This window comes from Ceratotherium simum, chromosome 8 (assembly GCF_057802395.1).
Source record: "Ceratotherium simum simum isolate JZ-2026a chromosome 8, ASM5780239v1, whole genome shotgun sequence".
NCBI lineage: Eukaryota > Metazoa > Chordata > Mammalia > Perissodactyla > Rhinocerotidae > Ceratotherium > Ceratotherium simum.
In genome coordinates this window covers 58,389,727-58,403,386 of record NC_141907.1, presented here as the reverse complement: position 1 = coordinate 58,403,386, position 13,660 = coordinate 58,389,727, and the positions used below count along the sequence as shown (strand labels likewise).

The 13,660-nt window shown below is 38.3% G+C and overlaps 1 protein-coding gene across 1 annotated transcript in view; it reads right to left on the bottom strand.

Moving 5' to 3' along the window:
- Positions 1-13,660, bottom strand: part of NPFFR2 (neuropeptide FF receptor 2) — a 255,115-nt gene that overhangs the window by 63,474 nt on the left and 177,981 nt on the right. The window lies entirely within an intron of this gene.

The following is a 13,660-nucleotide window of genomic DNA, read 5'->3' as shown; positions in this document are numbered from 1 at the left end:
TAACTTGGAGGTTTATACAATTACTGAGAAAGGGGTAAGTAAAGGTGCTTTAAGAGAGTAACACAGATAGGGTCAAGTGTGGGTAAAGCCTGTGAAGAGCCTTTGCACCTGTTATCAGGTCTGATCCTCATGAAAGTATCATACTTTTGTTAAATGGTTGTGCACAATTATTCCCAATCAACACGGAGGCACCCAGGTTCAGTGGCTTGTCCAAGATGACAGATGGAGTTTTCAAATGACAAAGCAGATTCCCAAAGCCAAACTCAGTTCTCTCACCATTACATTTCTCTACCTAAGTCACTGGTAAATGTGGGATACAGGAAAAAGCGGTTTAGAGAGACCTTTTAAAATAAGATTCCTTGGTCTTGGATTAAGGTTGTAGATTCAGACACATGTGTGTTTAAACCTAGATTATGACTGTGTTGAGGATCCAGAAAGCGGTATCTCTCCCAAGACTTTACCAAGTTCAAGGTGGAGATACTGGGACCACTTCTCTGAAGTTGATCAGGATACCCACAGCATAGAAAAAAAAGGACATTAAACAGACAAAGAGATAAAGAATAGGAGGTAGGGCTTAGAAGAATAAGTTAGATAAGAGAAATAAAGCTAAGAAGAGAAAGACATTCTGTATTTAACCAGAGATTCTTAAATCAAAGTGCAAAAAAAAATTGTGGACCATGACCCCATATAATCCCCTTTACCACTGGAAAAATAGGTCATCGAAATGAATAGGAGTAATAGCAATGCTTTTGATGAGACAGTGAGGTAATGTCTAGCTTGCAATAATTCTATCACAAATTAAATGAAACACAAAACTTGTCATGTAATACTAAATTATGAGTCACTTCCTGTTTCTTATAAAACAACACACTGTGAGAACTACTGTCCTGAATCTCCTCCCCACGCCCAGTCTCCATTGGAAATGTTAGACCATGTCCATAAGCAGGAGAAAATTACACAAAACCAGAGAAGGACCTGAAATGTACCCCTGCTTTCATTTATCCCGCTTTGCCTTAGCTGGTTCCAATAGAAGAGCTTGTCTTATTCCTAGCTAATGCCCATCCCAATGACTGTAAGATTTGCTCCCCACTCTCTCCCATATTTTCAGAATTCTCACACTATCTCTCTTGTATATGCCTCCTCTCCCTGCCAAGTGGAATTATCCCCACTGGCTTTTAACTATGATCCATCTGTACCCTTAAAAAAAACCCTAAAATGTCTTAAGTACACATACATACAGCATTCCTTCCCAGGCATAGCCATACTGTAAACTGCAGTCCAATTCTGTCGTTTGCATTTCCTCGCTTCTCGCTCACTCATCAACCCACTCCAATCAAGCTTCTGACTGTCTCATCCAAGAACCTTGCAAAGATCATCAGTATCCTCCATGTTGACGAATACATTGGATTTTTTTTCAGCTTATATTTTACCTGGCCTTTGAGTGCTTGACTTTTTCTAGAACAGTTTCTTCTCTTGGCATCTATTTCACAATACTCACCTATTTTTGTTTGCCCTTAATCTCTGGCAGCAACATTTTTTGTATCCTTTATGGGCTCCTTGTTTCCTACGCAGCCATTTAACACACGTGTTACCTTGAGGCTCAGTGCTAGGCTCACTCCTCTTCTTATTCTGGACTAAATTTCTAAGCGTTCTCATTCATACCAGTGGCCTCAATTACCATATATATGCAGGAGATGCCAACATTTACATTCCCAGTCTAGACCTCTCCTCAGAGTTCCAGAGTCTTACTTGACATTTCCAATTGCTGGCTCAATGTCAACCTAAAATTCGATATGTCTAAAACTAGAGTCATGGTCTTCTTCCCAAAACATTCTTCTCTAGCTCAATTAGTGGCATGTCCATCCGTCCTTCTCTCTGCTAACTTAAATATGGTGGAACCCAAGACACCATCTTGCACCATGAGGTGGAACTCACATGCTGAGGATGCAGAGAAGCAAGACAAAAGGAGTGTGAGTCCTTGACAGCCCTGGAAAGCTTCTTTTCCAGTTTTTACTGGCCTGCCTCTGATATCTTGTACATGTGAGAGAAATAGAAGTTCATCTTAAAAAAAGATTTACATCTTAATGTATCATTATATACTACTTAATATATTCCTCACACAAGTGTAAAATCAGTGTAACTTGATGTAAATAGAAATACGTATTAACACACATTAAATAAAAAATAAGAATTAAATTTTAGAATAGTTTGTCTACATGCTATTTAAAATTGTCATGCATTCCACCAAGCATATTCCACCGTGTATCCCACCTTTGGCAACATCGCCTTATGCAATATGAGAATAAACTGATATGTTGTGGTACAGAAAGAAGGATCAAAGATTGATAACCATATGGCGGCTTTGGGAGAACCGGTCCAAGAAGGCACAACCAGAAAGAAAAAGAGAACCTGGTTCCCCGAAAGGAATAGAAATGAACCAAGTGACTACTGGGAATATAAGGGGAAGGGGTAGAAAAGAACATTATCTTAACTGTGGTCATTTCTGATCCAAAAGTTTCTGACCTAGTAATTTTTTGATGGGGAAAAAAACAGATTGATAAAAACTATTTGCATCAAAGATGATAAAGGGTTATATTTGTGTTAAGCAAAACCTAAAGACAAAGGATGTGGATAACAAATTTGCACAATTAGTAGAATTACAAAGAGTAAAGAAATGAGCATTGCTAATAATCAGAAAAATGCATGTTAAAGCAACTTCAAGTACCGTTTTCCCATTTAAATAGCAACAATATGCTTGTCAGATTATGAAAGTAGCATAATTCATTAACATAATCCTTTTGAAAAACAATTTGACAGTATGTATAAAAACCAATAAAAATGTTCATAGACTTTGACTTAGTAAACTAATTCCTGGAAATACACCTATTAGAAATAAGTTAAAAGAAACAAATGCTACAAGCAGAAAGTTATTCATTCATTTTAACTAAATGGTGGAAAACCAGAGGTAATCTAGCATATAAACTCAATAAAATTTACATGACCTTGAAAAGTCTTAATTATGATGACTATGTACTGACATAGAGAAAAGAGTAGAGAATAATATTAAGTGAAATAAATTAAATATGATATTTTAGGTAAATTAAGATTTTATCTATGCAAAAATATGAATTCTTATGGATAATGTCTGAATGAGCATCTAAACAATAAAACAGTCTATATATCATGGTGGTATGATTATGGAGTAAATATACTTTTTAATAATTTTCATTAATTATTCTATAATTGTGTTTGTAAAATTAAAAAATAAAATGTTCTTTAATTAGATAAAACACCAGAATGAAAATCAGGAGTCCTAGAATCTGGCTTAGTTTTGTCCTTTTAGTTCCTCATGAGTTTCAGTTTTTTATGTAGAGTATGAAGGGCAGCAACTAGTGTTTTTCAAGTTGTAAGAGCCTATGATTCTAACTCCCAGTTAAAATCTAGTTCCCTATTTCTTCTAGTTACTCCAGCAACGCAAAACGTCTACATTGCTTTCCAAATTAGCCTGTCTCCTTGTCTTTCTAAAAGTCTGTTTCATTCACTTAATAATATACGTTGACTCCCTACCATTGCATAAAGTCTGTGCTAGTGCTTCGGAGGGGTGGGGGACATGGGTAGGACTTAGATAAATAAATAAAACACTGCTCCTGAACTCAGGAAATTTCCATTTTTGCCTGTTATGGAGGGGCAAGACACAAGGTAAACATGATTAGGAAAGAAGTTTGGAGTCAAAGAGGAAAGATTATCGCAGACGGAAACATCAAGGACATGAAGTTTGAGCCAGGCTTAAAGAATAAGTACCATATAGATCTGTTGAGATGGAGATTGGGATGGATTAGGTTCTTTTTATTTATTTATTTTTTTTGGTGGGGAAGATCAGCCCTGAGCTAACATCCATGCCAATCCTCCTCTTTTTGCTGAGGAAGACTGACCCTGAGCTAACATCTATTGCCAATCCTCCTCCTTTTTCTCCCCCAAAGCCCCAGTAGATAGTTGTATGTCATAGTTGCACATCCTTCTAGCTGCTGTTTGTGGGACATGGCCTCAGCATGGCCGGAGAATCAGTGCGTTGGTGCGCGCCTGGGATCCGAACCTGGGCCGCCAGTAGCGGAGCGTGTGCACTTAACTGCTAAGCCACAGGGCCGGCCCCATGGATTAGGTTCTTCATGCAAAGGAAATAGCATGAGCAAAGTATGAAGCCAGGGAACTCTGAGGGATGTGTGGAAACAGTTCTTTGCTTTGCTGTATGAGAGAAGCACAGTCTGTGTGAGAGAGCAGAAAGAGTGTTAGACTTGTTCAGACCAGGGCCACCCTGTATTGTAACACAGTCTGCACAACTGCTCACAGAAGCAATGGGAGGGGCTTTTTCAGTTGCATGTCATGAACCCTAAAAGTTGCTCCATGTTTGGGGCTCAGCAACACAGCCAACGTGACATGGGAAGGCTACAGCAGCCACGAGGGAGTGAGGTAGCCAAATAGATGAGTCCAAAGCTTTGTACCTCACTCCCCACAAGTTGTGGGTGGAATGCAGCAGAACCAAACAAACCCATATTCTCCACTGAGGAAATGTGGAAGTGCTAAGAGAGTCTGGGTCAGGAAAAGACACTGCTGGGCACAGGAATTGTGCAATCAGAAAGAGACAGGGCTCAATTGTGGGAGACAGCCTGTTTCTCTAAAAGGCCAAATGAGATTGGTTTTAGCTCAAGAAACCAGGCCTGACCCTTCATTGCTTGGCAGAGAGGCCCTTTCTCTTTATCTCTAAATAACCAGATACCATCTTAGGAAGCAGGGAAGAGAGAAGACTGCATTTGCCACGAGATTTTGATTTATCCCAGCAAGAAGTGATTATGATATTATGAATTCACAAGTCTTAAAGTTATGCCTCTTGATTCTCCTCCCACTATGCAGAATATCATAGCAGTTATAGAAAATAAAGAAGCTACATTTATGTTGCACACCTGAGTATCGTATATAAATGTATAACCCTGCAATGGAGACTTAAATCCTGGTGGCTTCATTTACTAGTATGTTATCACAAAGAAATTATTAAACTTCTTTAAACTTTAAGTCCCTTAAAATGAGATAATATCCCTTTACATGGGAACATTTCAAAAAGTGCTTTTGAAAATTATTAGTAATAGACAGTAGTTTTAGGCTTACAATATGTCATGCACTATGCCAAACCTTCTTAATCATTACTCCTATTTAATCCTGACAAGAGCCCTAAGAAGGATACTTTTTACCTTATTTTTACAGATGACAAAACTGTGGCTTAGAGCAACGATTCTCAAATTTTATTGACAGCTTTAATGGAGATTTTTTTTTTAAAGTGTAGACTCTAACTCAGTAGTTCTGGGGTGGGACTGATTGTCTGCATTTCTTTTATTTTACTTTATTTTTTGTGAAGGAGATCAGCCCTGAGCTAACATCCATGCAAATCCTCCTCTTTTTGCTGAGGAAGACTGGCTCTGAGCTAGCATCTATTGCCAATCATCCTCCATTTTTTCCCTTTTTCTCCCCAAAGCCCCAGTAGATAGTTGTATGTCATAGTTGCACATCCTTCTAGTTGCTGTATGTGGGATGCCGCCTCAGCATGGCCGGAGAAGCAGCACATCCCTGTGCACCTGGGATCTGAACCCAGGCCGCCAGTAGCGGAGCACGCGCACTTAACCGCTAAGCCACGGGCTGGCCCCTGATCGTCTGCATTTCTAACAAGCTCCTAGGTGAGGCAGATGCTGCTGGTCCACAGACCACACTTTAACTAGCAAAGTCTCACAAAAGTTAGTAATTACCCAAAGTCACACAGCTAGTAAGTGATAGGAACAGTGTTGGACCCCAAATCTGTCTGAGCCCCAAGTCTTTGTGATTATCCATTATGTCGTGCTAATTCTACATAAGAAAAATTGAAATTCATTCACACAGTTAGAACGCCGGGGGGGGGGGGGGCGTGTTTGATGAATAGTGTGGAAGCTAATCATGGCCTGATCAAGAATGCCTGGGTGTGCTAAGACTTGGAACATGTCAAAGCAACGGGAGGTTAAGCACCTCGAACAAATTGGTGCTTAAACACTCTAGTTTCTTTTATTTTACAAAGAAAATGGTAGAGTCAGAGTCAATCAAGGTAATTTCCAAATAAAACATATTTGATGACTTTTTTTATGTCTCCCCACAATGTGATGAATGCTGTGCTGAATTCTATGGAATGACGTTAATAAATAAAGATATCATTCATTATGTCACTGGCACCAGTCAGATCAGTGCGGTGGGGTCCCGGGTTCTTGGTCCCCAGACACAAAAGATTTTGAGAGCAAACACACAGCACAAGTTTTAACAGAGGAGGATGTATTAGGAAAGCAAAAGTACACCCCCAAGGCGAGGGCTGGGCAGGCTCCAGGGGGAGCAACTCTACCAAAGTTGTGCTGGTTGGTGGTTTTGGAATGTCAAGTCTGGGGGTTTGTGAGGGTCTTGGAAGGTGCAGCAGTCGGGGCATTGTCTCCACCCCCACATGACAGGGGGAGATTTTTCCTTACATAGGCATCTCCAGAACCGTCATGTCCTTGATCCCCCGCAAGGGGGGTCAAAACCGCAATGCAAATCTGGGTATAATGAGGATTGGGGCTACTCTCCGTCAGGGTCAGGGGGAGTGCTGCACGTCAGAAAAGCTGCTGCCAGGTGATTAGGACACTGCACCTGGTGGAGTGACCTTGCTCCCAGCTCATACCCTATCTTCCTGGCTATCTCAATTAGACTTCTTTCCTGCTTAATCTCTGTTTTATGTTGGCCTGAACCTTAGAAAGGAATTATGAAGTAACTTCTAGTTGCATGCTTGGTTTCTGTTTCAGCAGTTCATTCTACATTTAAGCTACTGCCGTAAAAAACATATTGGTTCACCAAAACTCCAGTAATGGTTATATGACAGATGAAGTTAAATTCACTGCTTCTGGAAAAATATATCATCATGTGATGGTAAATGTTTAGGAAATAAAAATCTTACAGTTCTGGGAAAGATGATATTCAGAATTACAAAAAAGTATCAGAGTGAGAAGCATTTCTTCATTCAATACATTTTATTAACTCTAAAATATCTATGTTGCTAGATTTTTCTGAAGTACCCATAACTTTTGAGAATTTAGCTTAATCCATTGCATGTAAGAAAGGATTTATGGTGTCAAATTAGACCATAAAATGCTCTAATCATCTAAAATGACTAAATCCATTTATCAGCCCTCTGCCAGAAGGAAAGGTTTCCTTTAGTGTAAAGGGCAAAACTTGTCATTATCAAAAGTTTTTAAGTTGTTACTTAGCATGACTACTTATATAAAGTCTAGAACTAAAAGCCGTCCAAAGACGATTTAAATGCTATTGAACTCAGAAATGATGATGACCAAGGACCTAGGAAGGCAAATGTGAGATTCTAATAGTTAGCAATATAATAACTCTTACTCTAAAAAATTTGCATAATGTTTTTTCCAAATGGCGGATCACCTGAAGAGCCTTTAAAATTGGGATCTCTGGGGATGGGGGCCTTGGAAATTCCCCCAGGTAATTTGAATGATTGGCCAGGTTTGGGAACCTTTGAAGATCTTTTTACATCTGTCTAATCAGAGCCTCCCAATAACCCTGGGAAGTCATCAGGACAGGCATTATTTCCATATTATACAAATGTGAAAGAATGGGACCTCAGAGACATGCAGAGAGTTGACCAAGTTCACACAGCTGGCCACGATTTGGAAAGGAAACTAGAAGACGTCTTCTGATTCCAGATCTAATGTTTTCCCCTTAATATTTTAAACTACCTAAACTAAGCTATTCCTTTGACAAATGTCCTAATGGAAAAAAGAATATAATCAATGGCATTACTAGTAATCAATATATTGTCATTTGTAAGTACTTGATTTGATTACAATTGATTTATTTGAGATACATTTCTTGAAACCCTGGAATGTGTAGGGAAAAAGTTAACTTCTATAAAAGGACCATATCTTGAATACCTTATTCATCACTCCTTGCATCTTGACAGTGTGTTATACACATTGGGTTATCTGTAACTTGGGGATGATTTGTGCCGTCTTTCCTCCTGTGGTTTGAGGACTATGGCTGGGGACCTGGGGTCGGGAGTGGGCTAACTGATTATGTATGGATCCCTATGGCCAAGGCTAGCTGAGGAGAAGGAACCTTTCCTAAACTTTTAGTACACCAAACCCTAGAGAAATAACAAAGTGGAGAGTAGCAGTAAACAGGATCAATTAAGTGTGAAAGAAGGTGTGGGCAAGGGATTTTCTGTAGTTTTGGTAAGAGAACTGCATTAAAGAAGAGGCAGTGAAAATGGAGAAGAGGTAGGATACTTGATGTAGGTACACGTTATAGGAACTGGCGACTGAGGCCAAGGTGACTCCAGTACTAGATGTGGAGTTTCAGTAACTGGAGGACACTAATACCATTAACACCAACAAGAAAGTCCAGAGAAAGATGTACACCCTGGAGACAATGATGATTCAGTTTTACACATGTTGAATTTAAGGTGAATTCAGGAGAGCCAGGTGGTGATACCAAGGAAGCAGCTGAAATATGGAATTGGAGTGGGCCAGAGAGATTATATTTCCAATTTAGATTTGGGGAATCTTCCACATAGAGGTGATAGTTGAAGTTTTAGGAATGAGTCAACTCAGCAAGGGAAAAACTGGAAAGAGAACGAGCTTATGTAAAGAGCTTTGAGGAATGCCTACAAGGTGGGAAAAAGAAGACAGTCCTGGAAAATAAATGAGGATAAATTAGAGAAGTGTGAAAAGAATGTGCCCAATTTTATTGAAATCCAAGTGGGAGAGAGTTTCAAAAAGGACGTACTAACATCAGGTGCTTAGAGAATTCAAAGAGAAAGAGCACCCCCAAGTGAGAAGGGGTGGGGGCAGGGACAGGGAGTTGAGGGTCAAAGCTGGATGAACTTAGGCAAACATAGACTAGGGAGAATTGTAAAGAGATCTAAGTGAGCAAATAGTCCAGTTTTCTCTTTTTCTAGGTGAGAAGAGTAAGGGAGAAAGAGGTTAAGTGTTTTACTCAAAATCAATATCCTCGGACCAAGGCCTAAGAACCTTACCTGTATACCTTACGCATGCACCTGTACAACTATACCTGAGCTCCGATTCCAACCTCTGGATGTATGCGTATTCTTACTCTTATCAAATATTTCCAGTTTCAGAAATTATCTGCTGAGTTTGGGCCCACCTGATAGACAAAGCCATGCAAAAGCTCTTTACTGTGTTATCTCAGGAAACTCAGTCTCTGTTTCAGTAGTACCATATGTACTTCAAGCAAATGTACATGTGAATAAAGAAAGGTGATTGTCCAGGGGTTTGCAGATTAATAGATTTTAAAAAGATTAATAAATCAGTTCTTAACTGGATGGCTTGTTATTTTAACCAATAATTATGGCATTATTTGAGGGACTGGGGTTATCAGCATATTAAATCTTGGTTTTAAACGTCAATAATATGAACTAAATATTTGCTCTAAGGTTGTTGCTTTTGTCGGGGGAAGAGGAAGAATCTCCCTCTGCCCTTTTCCTTAAGGTTCTTATGGCTGGCCAAATAATTAACAAGACAGCTTAGCAGGAGAAAATAATACCAAGTTTAATAACATGTATACATGGGAGAAAGCAGGGACACTGCGTTTCTCCACACAATAGCAGAAATTCTCATCTTAAATATCATGTTCAGCCAATGACAAAGGAGGATGTTGGGGGTGGGGGGAGTCAGTTACAGGAGATTACCACTAAAGCACAGTAAACAAGAGTAAGGTTATTATGCAGATTTAAGGCCTCACCTTCCACACTGATAAGCCTCTAGAAATGAGGCCATCCCCTCTCTTCCCAAAACAGAGAGGGAGATACCTTCACAAATGGCGATTTCCCTTATAAATGTAAATGATTGTCTGGCAACTCCTCGCAGGGCCATCCAGAGAATGTGGCCAGAGAGACAGAACTTCTGATAAGAGGGGCTTGTTGGTGCCTTTCCTATTGTAATCTCCATCCTACATTATCTTTACAGCCATCATGATAGATCTGTTCCAGGAAGGAGCCACCATGTCAAATTCTTTAGGCAGTTAGTGGGGGAGGTCAAATGTCCCTAGAGAAAACAACCAAGGTAAAGAGATAGATTTCAGGGTGGCCAAATCTTGATCTCCCGCACTTTTATCCCTGGCACCTAGCAGAGTACAACAGCACAGCATCTCAATGAATGTTTAATAAATGAATGAGTAAAGGTGCAAAGACATCTGATTTTGGTAGTCTTAAAATTATCTTGAGAAGTTAGCAGAGATTGGTAAGGTGATAACAGTCAAGCCAATAGCTCGAGCTAGTCAATATCATTCATTCAATATTTATTAAGCATTTACTATTTTTCCAGAGTACAGCAAGCACATAGAGTGTCCCTCCTTCACGGCTCAGAAGCAGGTAAATCTGTATTATAGCTACTATAACGGAGGCACTGTAGGAGGATTCAATTAAATTCTCTTAATTCTCCTTCAGGAGTCCAAGCAAGATCCATTGGGAGAGGCAACATTTCAGCTACTCTTTGTAATTGGATTGCTTAGCACATCAAATAATATTGAAGTCTGAGTAAGAAACTGTCAGGCAAACTGTTGGCTAGAAAGAGGGTATTCCAAGCAGCTGGAACAGCATATTTGCAGGTACAGAGGAGCAAAAAAAAAAAAAAAATATATATATATATATATATATATATGACACAAAGTTAATATTTACTACATGCTAAATAAATACCAGAAATTTTGCGAAGTGCTTGTTTCATTTGCTTCTCACAAAAATTCTCTATATTCCTTCTTTTATAGCTGAGAATATACAGTGTCAGAGAAGTTAAACAGCTTTCTCAAAACCACACAGCTAACAACTGAACTGCCAGGATTTGAAATCAAGTCACGTTGAGCACTAGGCCACGTGATTAACCACTCAACTATTCTACGTCTTCACTAGAATAACTGTAAGTAGTTCAGCATAGCTGATTCCAGCGTGTGTGGGTTAGATAGTACAGAAGAAGAGACTGGAAAGACAGATTAGGCCAGAAGGTAAAGAGCTGAGTGTGCTAGGAATTTGGAGATTTTTTCCTGAGGGTAATAGTGAGCCATTGATGATTTAAGCAGGGTGATGGCATGATTGATTGGTATGTCAGAATGATTGTTTCCTATAATACGTGTAATGCATTGGAGGGAGAGCAAGGATAGGGGATTGCCTCAAAGGATGCTGAAAAGCAAAATAAAAAGAACTGAACTCAAGAGGTAACAGCCTAGATTGAGAGAGCAATGAAAAACTGGGTATTCAGAATGTAGAATTACTAGAATGTGGAGACTTATTACTTGTAAAATATGAGAAAATAAGAGGCTTTGAAGATGCCTCATATATTTCTGTCCTGGTCAGTTGGGTAGCTTGGGGTGCTATTAACCAAAATGAGAACCATGACAGAATGATTACGTTTTACCAGAAGAAAATGAATTCTGTTTTAAACATGATGTTTTCCAAGTGAAAAATATCAGATAGACAATTAGACCCAATGTGCTTTCTGATTTATCCCCTGCCTCGTTTCCACTCGCATCTCTCAGCAGTCTGCCTTTGACTTTCTGCTCCAGCCGTTCTGAGCTCTGCAGTGGTGCTTCTCTATAGAAGCCCTGCTCTTTCAGTGCTGGGTACCCACATATGCTGCTCTATCGTCTTGGCCTTCCCCTAAAGAAGGTGCGCCTTCCTTGTGCTCTTTTAGTACTTCATGCATCCATCTACTAGAATTCATCACATCTCACTGTTACTATGTATTTACTTGTCTGCCTCCTTCATTAAATATAAGCCCCAAGTAAATGGGTCCTGATTTAGTCACTTTTGAATACCTAGCACTTAGAATTGTTATTGGCATAAAACAGGTGCTGAGCATATTTGTTGAACTAATAAATGCTTTAGGAACCAGGACTAGAGAGATGGATGTGGAGTCATCAGAAGCCAGTTGCTTTGATAGAAGTAAGATTTGTTATAAAAGCAATTAAACATCATGGTTAAGGGCATCACTCTGGGGCAAGACTACCTGGATTTGAATCTTAGTTCCATAACTATTAGCTTTGTGATATTGGACGTGTAACTTAACTTCTCTGTTTGGTTCCTTATCTGTAAAATGGGGATAATAGTATTATCTAATCATAAGGTGACAATTAAATCATTTAGTATATATAATGTATAACAATGTCTGGTAGATTAAAGAACTCAAATATTAGCTATTAATTTCCTGATTGATCATGATAGTGATATGTTAGAAATCAGTCACAAGTTTCCTTTTCTTTCTCTCTCTCTCTTCCAAGATTATGTCTCTCATTTTTTAGAACCTAACAGAAAAAAAATGTTGTACACTTAACAATGAATAATACTCTTCACCATCCAGCTCTGAGGGGAATAGAATTTAGGTTACTTTCATTTAGATGAAATGGTTGTCATTCCAGTGTAAATAGTATCCCATCAGTCTTCACAGCAGTCCACCAGATAGCCGGCTCACAAATATAGCCCCACTTTCCTCTTGTAAAATGTATTGAAGCAAGAGAAATTTGAGTCAATTACATAAAAAATTACAGTGCAAGAGAGGTAACAGATCTGGGTTTATTTCAAAATGTTTTATTTCTGAACTATTGCTTTCTTAAAGTATTTTCTTACTAATCGCCAGAGATCAATTTTCTTAGCAGACATGAGTAACGTCATTTTTAAAAAGATATTGCTTACATGTGCTATGTTACAATTTGATTCTTTACAATTAAAGGAGATACAAGGATTTCTGTTTAGCATTGCTTGTTAGCCTCACGAAAAGTTCCCAGTAATATGCAAATAAAGAAATCTGGACATTTTAATGATTTTAAAAAAACAATTAGCTAATATTTCTTTTTTTGCATGTTTCTAACAATGGGCTCTAAGAATAGAAAGTTAAGAATTTTTAATGCAATTATAATCAGATTGTTTTAACTTATTCTTTAGAGAAGTGATTTATTCATAACCAACTTACAAATAATTCTGTAGAGGGTGCCCCTACAACAAATTCATTAAGTAATATCCTTCTGCCTAACCCAATAATAAATCAAGATATTCTACTAAAATACTAGCCCCACTTCAATTATCTATGAATATCTTTTAAATAAAAAATCTTGTATTCTGTATCTAAATTTGAAGGATTTATCACTTACTAGAGGTATTCATTATTTTGACATTTAAAAACTGAAATATAAGAACTAAAATTATTGAAAAATAACATTTTAGTCCACTTTGACTACACAGACTGGGAAAACAGAAGATTAGTTGATTGATCTATTTATATTCTAAGTCTTTTATTCTCAGCAACAAATCAAATCTCAAAAGTTCTAAAGAATTATATAAATGTAAATATTTTCAATTTAGAGAGGAAACAAAGTTAGTTTAAATATTTCTGTCTAAAAAAAGAGATCCATCGAGCATGTCCCAAAGTACTAGACTTTCAGATGGATGTTTCTAATATTAGATGATTATATTAGCATTAAAAAAAAGCAGACAGTTGTATAGTCTTTAAGGCCTATCTTTTATGAAAAAAATATAATATCATTTTCTTTGGGGGACAATAAAAGAGTCAGCTAGATCAGACAATAAACTAGATGT